Source organism: Camelus ferus, chromosome 3 (genome assembly GCF_009834535.1).
Source record: "Camelus ferus isolate YT-003-E chromosome 3, BCGSAC_Cfer_1.0, whole genome shotgun sequence".
NCBI classification, from domain to species: Eukaryota; Metazoa; Chordata; class Mammalia; order Artiodactyla; family Camelidae; genus Camelus; species Camelus ferus.
Genome location: NC_045698.1, coordinates 59,970,575 through 59,982,245, shown reverse-complemented (window position 1 = coordinate 59,982,245; position 11,671 = coordinate 59,970,575). Strand labels below are relative to the sequence as shown.

General features: G+C 35.4%; 1 long non-coding RNA gene across 1 annotated transcript in view; it reads right to left on the bottom strand.

Moving 5' to 3' along the window:
- Positions 1-1,645: 1,645 nt before the first annotated feature.
- The window catches only part of LOC106730042, a 455,276-nt gene continuing 445,250 nt past the window's right edge, over positions 1,646-11,671 (bottom strand). Inside the window, exons 13-14 of the long non-coding RNA XR_004318244.1 lie at positions 5,839-6,081; positions 1,646-3,387 (exon numbers count right to left, since the gene is read on the bottom strand). This is a non-coding gene — a long non-coding RNA (uncharacterized LOC106730042). The remainder of the gene's footprint in view (positions 3,388-5,838; positions 6,082-11,671) is intronic.

Genomic DNA, 11,671 nt, shown 5'->3' with positions numbered 1-11,671 from the left:
GTTCTTTTTTCTCTTCCATGATTGATTCCAGGATATCACTTTTATGTGGTCATTATGTCCCCTTCCTTAGTTTTTTCTGAAGATATGTGGCATTTTTTTTCCATCTATGTTTTTGAGGAATACTGGCTAGGTGTTTTGTAGTATATCCTAACATGTAAGATTATCTAGTATTTTTCTCATGTTTATTCTGGAGTTATGGATTTTAGAGAAGCATAACACATAGGTGAATTTCCTTCCTCATCACAAAATATCAGGGTGTTCATGTCAACATGTGACATATCTTGGTGGTGTTAACCCTGACCATTTGGTTAAGACCATTTGCCTGGTTTCTCCATTGTAAAGTTGTTAGGTTCTCTGTTTCCATACTCTGTTGTCTGGCTACGAGTCACTAAACCCAGTATACACTGAAGAGGCGTGTGTGGCGGTAGAGGAGGAGGTTGGGGAAATAAGCTCCACATCCTGGTGGGGGCAGGCATCTCTATGTATCTGGAATTCTTTTGCATGTAGTATTTGTCTCTTCTCCTTCATATATTTATTTTATTGTTTGTTTATATCTCTATGTATTCATATACATCTGTTTTATATTTTGGATTATAATCTAATATCATTATAGTGACTTGAATAGAGCCCCCAAAGGCTCATGTCCACTAGCTTTTGTGAATGTGACTTTATTTGGAAATAGCATCTTTGCAGATGTAACCAAGTTAAAATAAAGTCTTCCTGGATTAAGGTGGATCCTAAATTCAGTATCACTGGTCTCTTTACAAGAAGAGGAAAATTTGGAAACAGATTAGCACAGTCACAGGGGTGAACATCTTGACAGAGGCAGAGATTGGATTGATGTGTCTTACAAACAGAAATGCCAACGATTGCTGACAACCACCAGAGCCAGGAAGTGACAAGGAAGGCTCCTCCTCTAAGAGCATTCAAAGAGACCACTGTTCTGCCAATCCCTTTATGTCAGATTTCCCCCCTCCAGAACTGGTAGAGAATAAATTTCTATTGTTTTAAGCCACCCCATTCCTGGTAATTCATTATGGCAGCCCTTGGAGGCCAATGCAACCATGCTATTTATTTTGTTGCTCAGACTGTTTCAAGTTTGGCCACTGGGAGATCTTTCAGGTTGGCTCTTGTACTCCTTTGGCATCCTCCATCAGATGCTGGATATTCACTTTTCTTTTCTCTTTTCTGCTAAGCTTCTCCAGCTTCTTCACCTCTTGTACACGTGTGTGTGTGTGTGTACATATATGTATGTATGTGTATGTATAGGTATTTTTTTTCCTCCAGATATTGCCTTCTTTTAATTTTTAGGTAGCTAAAGAGTGAACGTTCCTCTTAGTCTTTCTGTTGTCCTCTCTACCTATCACCCAGAGACCTCATAACTGACTAAATAAACAAACTTCCCACTCATAGAGGAATGAGAGGGGACTGGCAAAAAGATCCTATTAGTAGTGTATCATTCAGTGTCTTTATTCCACATCTGACATGTAATAAATAAGTCCTGTATTTAACTGGTTATCTTTCTGATTACTAAATATTTAAGTAATGTTTACTGACAGCCTTATCATTCCTTCCTAAAATAGCATAAATATATAGTAACTAGGGCAAAATTTGGAGATTAACAGATTTAAAAATTATTATATATCCTGAAAACAAAAAACAAAAAAAAATTAATAAAATTACTATGGGACACACATAGAATCAGCAAAGAGAAATCAAACAAAAAGTAAAATTTTCTCTTCCTACAGGACTGTAATAAAGAATTCCAATCAATGATTTATTATGAAATTTTATTAGCACAATTATCTTGTAGCAAAACAGACAGATGAAATATTTATTTATTTTTTGTACTGCTGTCCAATTAACAACACAATAGATAGATTTCTCTCAGTCTGTAGAAAATTAGCAAATTAAGTACCAGGGGAATAAGCCACAAATTAGATAATTACATAACTTGACTAAAAACACCCCTCTATCCTGAGATTCTTCTTTATAGAAGTAAATAATTCTCCAAATTTCATCTTCCCATTGCTCAAACTAAATATTATGATAGTTTTTCATATTGCATCTACATGTCCAACACTATTTTATGACTTCTAAGAAGATGAGCGTAGCACTGATAAAGGGAAAAAGAAATGATAAGAGGAAAAGATATCTGATGGGAACCAAACTGCAAATTAGAGCAAAGTTTTCATTTTTGATGATTTAATGTATGCCCTGTTTTCAGCAATTATTCCTAATTTAGTTTTTTTTTTTTCCCTCAAATGGGCTCACTATAGAGCTTTATTCTAACCCACTCTAAGGTGGTATGTCTTATGCCATAACTATACTGTCCACAGGCTCAGAGAGTTCTGTTACTCTTTAATTTCTTATATATGAATGGTTAAACTTGAAAGTGAAAGTTAAATATTCAATAGATGCCCATGAAGCCTTATTAAATTCTTCAGAATCTTTAGTTTCTTGCAAGTCTAAATTGGTGACCCGCCCTGAATTTCAAAGTAATGTAATTACTATATGGTGTAATATTAGTCTCAAATCTGTATAAAATTATTAATGATAAAGTAATACCTGTAAAGAATGTTTCCATAGATCATTGCATAAAAATATATAAAGTATGACATTCATTTAACCTGGAAGCACAGGGAATTTTCCTAAAATATTATATGAATTCAAAATGTTGGTAGCATGTATTTTATCCCCCAGTCTACCCACTGGCAACCTTGCATATAGAAAAACCTTGCATATAGAGAAAGAAGGATGAAGTTGTGTTTGAAGACAGCTTAATATCAGCAAATGAAGAAACAGGCACCAGAGAAGTTGCCAGAATGCAGGAAAAGAAATTGCCTTATATATGGTATATAAATGTCTGAAAAGTTTAGGTGGTGCTCCAGTAATATAAGTAAAGATATACACAAATAATTATTAAAAAAAAATGTTACTTAAAATTGTGATTCATTCTTTTATTGCTGATTACCTGATGTCATATAAAACCTTAACCCGTAAGATACCAGATATTTAAATTACCCCAAGACAAAGCGGAGCATACACAGCATCTTCCTAAAATGATGAGGGGTAGGGAAGAATCATAAGGTATAGCATAGCATATTTGAGGTCTGTAGTATAGTTTATTATTGTTCCCAATTATCTACTCTCTCCTCTCTAGGAGTATAATTCACCCCCACTCTTACCCTGCCTTGCTGTAGACAGATACTATCCCAACCCTTGTCAGTCTTAGCCATGTAACTTGCTCTTGCCCACAGATGTGACATATACCCTCTGGCAGAAAAGCTTTAACTGTGCTTGCATGGTTTGGCTGGGCTTCTTGCTTCTATCCTATGCCAGAAGAACAGCATATCCCAGGTGGAGGCTGCTCCTTCAGTCTGGATTCTAGAATGAAAAGACATGTGGAGTAAAGCAGAGCTAACCTATAAACCCGAAAGCAAGTTTTAATTTCTGTCGTAAGTTACTAAGGTTTCAGAATTGCTTGTGAAGGCAATACATGTTGACTAATACAAATGCAAGAGATAATTTTACACTTATGTTGATCTTTTAATCATTTAGGACCCTCCGTCAATGTACTATCCCTCTAAGAAAATATAAATTAATGAATATAGATGCTCGCAGGTTTAATACCTTCTGATTTGCACCCATGGATTTATCTTTTAGATGCCTTTGCCCTGGGTTGCCTTGCCTGGTGAACCATTTAAGACTTTATACTGCCATTAGATTATCCTCCCTCAAAAGTGGGGCTTTTATGCTGAACAGCTTGGTTTGGGACTTTCTATTTGAATTTGTCTTTATTTATAGACTATTCTGGAAGAGTAATACCACAACTGACATTTAAGTGTGTTAAACCTCAGCTCCTGCCAGGCATAAAACCAGAATTCTATCTGGACTTGTGCTTTTCTCTTATTAAAAGTAGCGATGGTCACTCAGCTATTTATAGAAGAGACCATCTACCTCATTGAAGTTTGAGGCAGATTCCAAAGGCAGTACATATAAAACTGAAGAGCTCTGGCATGCAGAAGGCAGTTAGTAAGGGCTTCTAAGGAAGGGGATGACATAATGACATTTGTTTTTTAAATGGGTAACTCTAGAGACAAAATAGTGTAAAAAAAAATGGTGTAGAAAGAAAATAACGGCAGAAAAATAGTTCTTACAAATTGTAAAGTTCAGGCAAGCAGGAGGTTCTAAAAGCGTGGTGTAAGAACATAGTAGTGAAGGTAGAAAGGCAACCACAACTTTGGGAGATGTACAGTGTAATCTTAACAAATAAAATAAACTCAATGCGTCAGGGTAGTATTTTTGCTTTAATTAAATATATTGCACGTTTGACAATGTAACAAATGAGAAAGTGATTCAAGAGATCTGTAGAGGAGATGGTGTTACTCATCAACCACTTGGTAGTGTGTGTGAAACAGAGTGAGAAAAGAAAGAGAAAATAACTCCAATCATTTAGAAAGACAAAACGAGAAGGAGAGAAAAGGTGACTGAAAAGTGACTAAAACTGCTGAACAACACACATCATGTGACTGGATGCAGTCCTCAATGAGACTATTGTTTTAAAAATTGGAAATGACAGATGTTTCCTTTACTCATAAAGGAAATTTACCCAATTTGACTTATTCATGATTGACCATGTGAAATAAATTTGTGTGGCATTTTGACAAAATAAAATTATTATTACCAACATTTTATGACTGACTGGTTAAACATTAATAAGTCAGTCCAACAACTCAGCCAGCAGAGGTTAGCAGCATTTGGAAAGTGAGTTTTTATTTCTCTTTTGAGTCCCACAGGTCTGGAAACAACTGGTGTTAAAGTCTTTTACATTAGAGTCAAATCCTTTGTATTCAACATGTGTAACATGGACACCAGTAAAGATCAAGATCTTAAGGATGAGACAATAGAGAGTCGAAATGAAGAAGTTTTTAGAGTAATAATCACAGTCAGCAAAGTTTAACATTCTGATTCTCTCCTTAAGGGAAATGATGACTCACTCACTATACAGAGCAACTCCGAACACAGTTTTTGCATCCTTTCTTTATTTTAACTCATTTTTCCCTAAGTGAGGAAAAAACCCAAAATGTAGAGTTAAAACTCCTTTCTTATGAAAAGAAATTAAAAGAGAAAGAATGAAAAGGGGGGGAGGGACGAAGGGAGAGAAAGAAAAGAACAGAACTGATACCATTAAATTGTGAAGATACTAGTCCCAGTGTTAAATGATCTTATTCTGAAGGTGGCCTTTGGATCACTTATTAGTTGAAATTTCCTTCCCTTCTTTTTCAAAATCAAAATGAAAATCTCAAGTTAACTTGGTAGGGAGTATTTTACACAAAATAAGGATGATATTCAGAATTGTATTCTAGACACTGTTGCCAATTAATTCTTTGTTGATAATTTTGGTGCATGCCCTGAAGAAAAGCAGTAAAATTTACCACAGAAAGAACTGCGTTGACTGGATGAAACCCCTGCCGTTCCTGGGGCTTCTCACAAGCAGACTGCCTCCGTGCAGGACAAAGTCATTTTCAGATATGACTGACTAGAAAGGGTCACTTTTACCAAACTAGGGTGAGAATTACAAAAAGCAGTATTGTACTATTAGATACTATATTGTTATGTGAAGGGAAAATGATTATAATAAATGTGTATTAAGTAATGAATAAATTTTTATAAATAGAGTAGTCTTCATAGAAGATACAAATATAACCAAATCTCCCTTTTTATTTCTAATATATCAAAGAAATCTTCCTAAAGAGAAAAATATTCTCAACTATTGTCCAAAGGAAGGAGAAAAACAAATTCCCAAGTCTTGTAAGACTTTCTGTATTCTCTCACCTGCTGGGCTAGGACCCAGGAATGGTGTTTTCTTTCAGTCAGGTCCGTAGGCAGCCTTGTGGAGAGGCACACTGCCAGAAGTTAGGGTGTGCGAACACGGGAGAATGAACTTTAACTCCTGCGGCTATCACTTGGATTCACAAAACTGGCTCAGTAGGATGAATCTCTGTGTGCAGCATGGGAACCACAACGTTGCAGATGACCTCAGCAACCCAGCTTCTAATATGGCCGAGAACGTGAGGGCTAGAAGATGAAAAGAGTAGGTGCAAAAATTGGTCTGGGTCCTGAGAGGGCAAGGGATCTTTTGGAGATGATGGATTTGCTTACTACCTTGATTGTGCTGATAGTATCATGGGTGTATGCACATGTCCAAACTCATCAAATTGCATCCATTAAACATTTGCAGTTTTTTGTATATCAATTATACCTCCATAGAGCTATAAGAATTGGCTTTAATCCAACTCTGCATACCTAAGAAAAAGAGCAGGAGTGAATGCTCATCTCCAGTAGACACACTCCTTGTTTTCAAATACAAAAGATATATGCTGCTACTAGGTAGAGTCACCTTTTACTGTGCAGAGTGTGAGAAGGGGAATGAAAACATCTCTCCGTGACAGTGTGTTCCCCAAACCATACAATACGTCATGCTGATAATTCTGCTATGGGCATAATACCCACACATAAGAACAGAAGTTTCAGAATCAAAGAAATAAAATCAAATCTTTCCTTTGTTCCCACACTAAGCCACTCTTAGAGTATATATCTGAGTATTGGCACTTTTTCTTCCAGTAGTGGCATCAGTAGGTCTTCTGCTACCACACAGAGCCATAAACTGAGCACTGGCCACAATACTACAAATTGGCCTCCACTTATACCTGGTTGCTAAGAATTAGCCAAATAATCACAAGGAAAGATAAGAAGCAATAATAATAAGTTGACTTAGTAAAGTTTTAAAGAACCAGGTAAAAGAAAAAAGGTGAGGGGAAAAATATCTGCGCCATCCCCCATATAGAACATCAACACAAAAGTAGATTTGAAAACAGCTTCTGTTCTTTTGCAAAAATAAAAGAAAGTGGGGTAGCTGGGAAACAAAAATGGAACTAATTAAATCTTGTTAAAGAACAACTTAAAATCATCATTGAAAATAATTATATAGTAAAAATTAGTGGTTCAATCAGTTCATAAAATAGGAAAGAGTTGAAAACATGTGAAATGCAGAAGAAATGATTTAATTTTCTGAGATAAAAAAGAGATAAAATGACAAATAGTAGTCTAGTGTTTGCAACAAATAAATTGGGCAGAAAAAAGAAGAGAGTAGATAAGAAAAGACTTGAGAGATAGCAACCGAATCTAAATCTAAACTGAATTTGAAGTTGGTATTAAAATCAATGTTAAAATACATGAGAGGTTAGCCTCAGAATGCTTAAAGCAAAACAGTATACATAAATGTCATGCATAACTAAACTGTCCTTCACGTGTGGCTGAAGTGAAGGCATAGGGGATTAGGGCAAAGGGGAAGCTTTTTTCTCTTCTGAAGGTCTGAGTTCTATTTGCCTGAAACACCTGGCCTCTTTCCATACCCTAGATCACACAAAAGTAAGGGTAACTGAGGCAGCAATTTAATTGCGGGAGGGGCATGGTCAAGGAGCGTGAGCTGGATAAGTCATTATGACTGTGAGGTAAGAACAATATCACTGCTTTTAAATTGACAAATGAGTTTCGTGGACTAGTGAGATTCTAATTTAAATTGTGAGTTCCATCCTTGGAGAGACAGTGCCAGATCAGCTAACTCAAATCTACTTTACATTCAGTACTAGCAAAGAAAATGTGGGAAGAGTAATCTAAAATTCATGTACCTTTTGCATAAAGTTCAAGAATTACCTTCTACTACATGATTATACATTTTTATGGATTGGTTAATTGCATATGAAGAGGAAAACTTTCTTCATAAGTGTGTTTCTCATGCCTGGGCAGTTCTATAAGAGGCAGTGGAAATAGTCACAATGCCAAAGACTTGGAAATGCCTACTCATAAAGAGAGGGTGGTCTTTGTAAGTGGAAAGTCACTCAGTTCAGTCCTGGAATGTAGAAACATAGGACTGAAGGGAAAATGGAAATTCAGATACTCTGCTGAAAAGAAAGAACTTTGTACAAGTCCTCACAGTGGGGATGCCACCAAGTCAGATTTATAGAGATATGGAAGAATCTAATGATGGCTCAAGTAGAACTCTTTGAGAGAGGAGGAATTATGCATAGGTGGATTATAGGCCCTGCCATGTGCTAAATGCATAATGCCAAAATTAACCTTCCATTGGGACAGTCCTCCCAACTGAGTGCCTTTAATTTCTTTGAATTTTAACTCATAAGAGCAATGTGATTTAATTTATGATCTTCTTGTTCCAAAACTGCTGGGTGGATGAATAGGCCTAATTCTGAGGTTCACGACTGAGAAGCAGATTAGAATACAGATATAATCCAATGCTCTCATGAATACCCTCCATCCAGATGATATTTTGATTGCTATCTCTATCTTTTCCCTTGTAGTATTTCTCATTTGGTTTACAAACGTGGCAGGAAATGGGCAGCTGTCTCCTCAAATACTAACCTAAAGACAAATAAAGATTTTCTCTCATTTTAAGTAGCACTTTCAGATAATTGACCACACACAAACAAAACAAAACAAAACACACCTGTTCCTAACAGGACCATTAAGAGCATTGTCTAGAACAAGATCTTACAGTAGCTCACAGAGAAAAAAATGTGACAGTGAATACATATATGTTCATGTATAACTAAAAAATTGTGCCCTACATTGGAATTTGACACAATATTGTAAAATGATTATAAATCAATAAAAAAAGTTTAAAAAAAAAAGCATTGTCTAGAAATCATCCAACAGAGGTACTCTTAAAAGGGAATGCTGCTATAGAAAACACTTAGTAAAACTGATAAAAGAAATCTAATGTAAGAAATAAAGAGGATTAGGGATGTTCAGTTTATAATAAAGTCTCATTCATTAAACAAATATTTATTGATAACATGCCATGCCAAGCAGAGAAAATTCAGTGTTGAACAGACATACAGGTATTTGCTCCCACAGAGTTTAAAATCTTGCTGAGCAGAAGTTTTAAAACAAAACAAAAACACTAAGAAATAAGGATGCTATATTTGTCTATATATCTGAATTGAGAAACAGAAACAATATCAAACTAGCCGAAACAAAAAGTAATGTGTTGAAGGAACTGAGGGATGAAGTGCTTTGTCTTACATGAGGCTACATGGTATTTCAGCTCTGAAACTTTCTGTAGAGCAATTTCAGTTTTGTTTTTGTCTTTCTCTTTCTTTCTCTTAGATTGTGCCTATTTCAGTATGTGTATTGTAGACAATGAGTGTCCCAGCTATTGTTCTTAGCTCCAGCACCCAACAGAGATTAACTATTCTCTTTGAATCATAATTCCCAATTGACACACAAGAAAATCTGACCCAAAATTAAGGGTCTACCACACAACCAACCGGCAGTGGCTGTTGGGGGTGGTGAGGGAGAGAAGAATCATGTGGTATTAACATGGGAGTCATCCCTGCTGGGAGACTTTGCTGCTTACCTATGCAATATCTTCTCTCTGCATCTGTATGATTTAATAAATCCTGATTTTGTATGGGGCAACAATATTCCCAGATAAAATACAACATTCCTTAACCTCTCTAGTAGATAAAAATGCCATCTGACAAAGTTCTGGCACAGTGAAATATAAGTGAAATTTTCCAGGTGAAGATTTGGAAAAAAAAGCTTTAAAAAAAAAAGAGAAAGACTTAGAAGACATTTTAATATTTGTCTTCCTCAGAACTGAGATATAATGCTGGTGTGGGTCTAGCCAACTTGCAAGCATTTTACAAGGCCAATGACAAGAGATTATGTTAAACTAACAAAGTGGAAAACCTAAAGGAGACCAGGTCCTTAATGTCATGGAAAAGCTACCATAAGAGTCCTGGAGTTTTCATCTTCAGAATATGATGATGTGACACAAATAATTTTGTTTACTTACACCACTGTGAATTGAGTTTTCAGCTACATGCAGCCAAAAGATGTAAGTAGAACTCTTTCATGATCAGTTTGTGATGCCTAGCTATATCAGAAAGTAGATTTTGACTGGTTAAACAATCCAAGACTAATTTTGAACAACCAGTGGGGAGAGCAACAGTAATCAAAATACAGAAAGTTAAAAATATGTTAATTATATAGACAAAATCAGTAGGAAAAAAAGAGCAGGCAGTGGCATTGTGCAAAAAAGCACAGTATTCTTTTTTTAATTGAAGCATAGTTAGTTTACAATATTTTGTTAGTTTCAGGTGTACAGAAAAATGATTCAATTATATATTTTTTTCAGATTTTTTTTCCATTATGGGTTATTGCAAGATATTGAATATAGTTCCCAGTACTATACAGTAATTTCTTATTGCTCACCTATTTTATTTATAGTACTTTATATCTATTAATTCCAAATTCCTGGTTTGTCCCTCCCCCCTTCCTTTCCCTTTTGGTAACCATAACTTTGTTTTCTAGGTCTATGAGTTTGTTTCTGTTTTACAAGTAAGTTCATTTGTATCATTTTTTAGATTCCACATATAAGTGGTATCATATGATAGTTGCCTTTCTGTCTCTGACTTACTTAACTTAGTATGATAATCTCTAGGTCCATCCATGTCGCTGCAAATGGCTTTCTTTCTTTTCTATGGCTGAGTAATAGAATAGCCACATCTTCTTAAACCAATCATCTGTTGATAGACACTTGGGTTGTTTCCATGTCTTGGCTACTGTAAATAGTGCTGCTATGAACACGGGTGAATGTGTCTTTTTGAATTAAGAGTTTTTACTTTTTCTAGATAAATGCCTAGGAGTGTAATTGCTGGGTCATATGGTCCCTCTATTTTTAGTATTTTAAGGAATCTCCATAACTGTTTTCCATAGTGGCTGTACCAATTTACATTCCCATTAACAATGTATGAGGATTCCTTTTTCTCCACACCCTCTCCAGCATTTATCATTTGTAGACTTTCTGATGACAGCCATTCTGACCAGTGTGAGGTGATACTTTATTGTGGTTTTGATTTGCCTCTCTCTAATAATTAGCTATATGGAGCCTCTTTTCATGTGCCTGTTGGTCATCTGTATGTCTTCTTCAGAGAAATGTCTATTTTGGTCTTCTACCCATTTTTTTATTGAGGTTTGTTTTTTTTTTTTTTTGATAACTGAGTTGTATAAGCTATTTGTATATTTTGGACACTAACCCCTTGTCAGTTGCATCATTTGCAAATATTTTCTCCCATTCCACAGTCTGTCTTTTTGTTTTGTTTACGGTTTCCTTTGCTGTGCAAAAGCTTTTAAGTTTGATTAGGTCACATTTGTTTATTTTTGCTTTTATTTCTTTTGCTTTGGGAGGCTGATCTAAGAAAATACTGTTACAATTTATGTCTGAGAATGTTTTGCCTATGTTCTCTTCTGGGAGTTTTATGGTGTCATGTCTTATATTTAGGCCTTTAAACCATTTTGAGTTTATTTTTATATATGGTGTGAGGGAGTGTTCTAATTTCATTGATTTACATGAGGCTGTCCAGCTAACACAGTAATCTTTATACTCCATAAATGTTTAGACCACTGTACATAATTGTGGAATGGGATATTTGTGCAATGCCTTGAATTAGTCAACGTGATATAAACATCAATACTAAGGTAGAAAAGGAATGAGCAGTTAAGCCTAATGAATAAAAATATGAAGTAGATGATGAAGAGCAAAATTTACATAAAAATGAATTGAAATAAAGTACCAATAATAAAA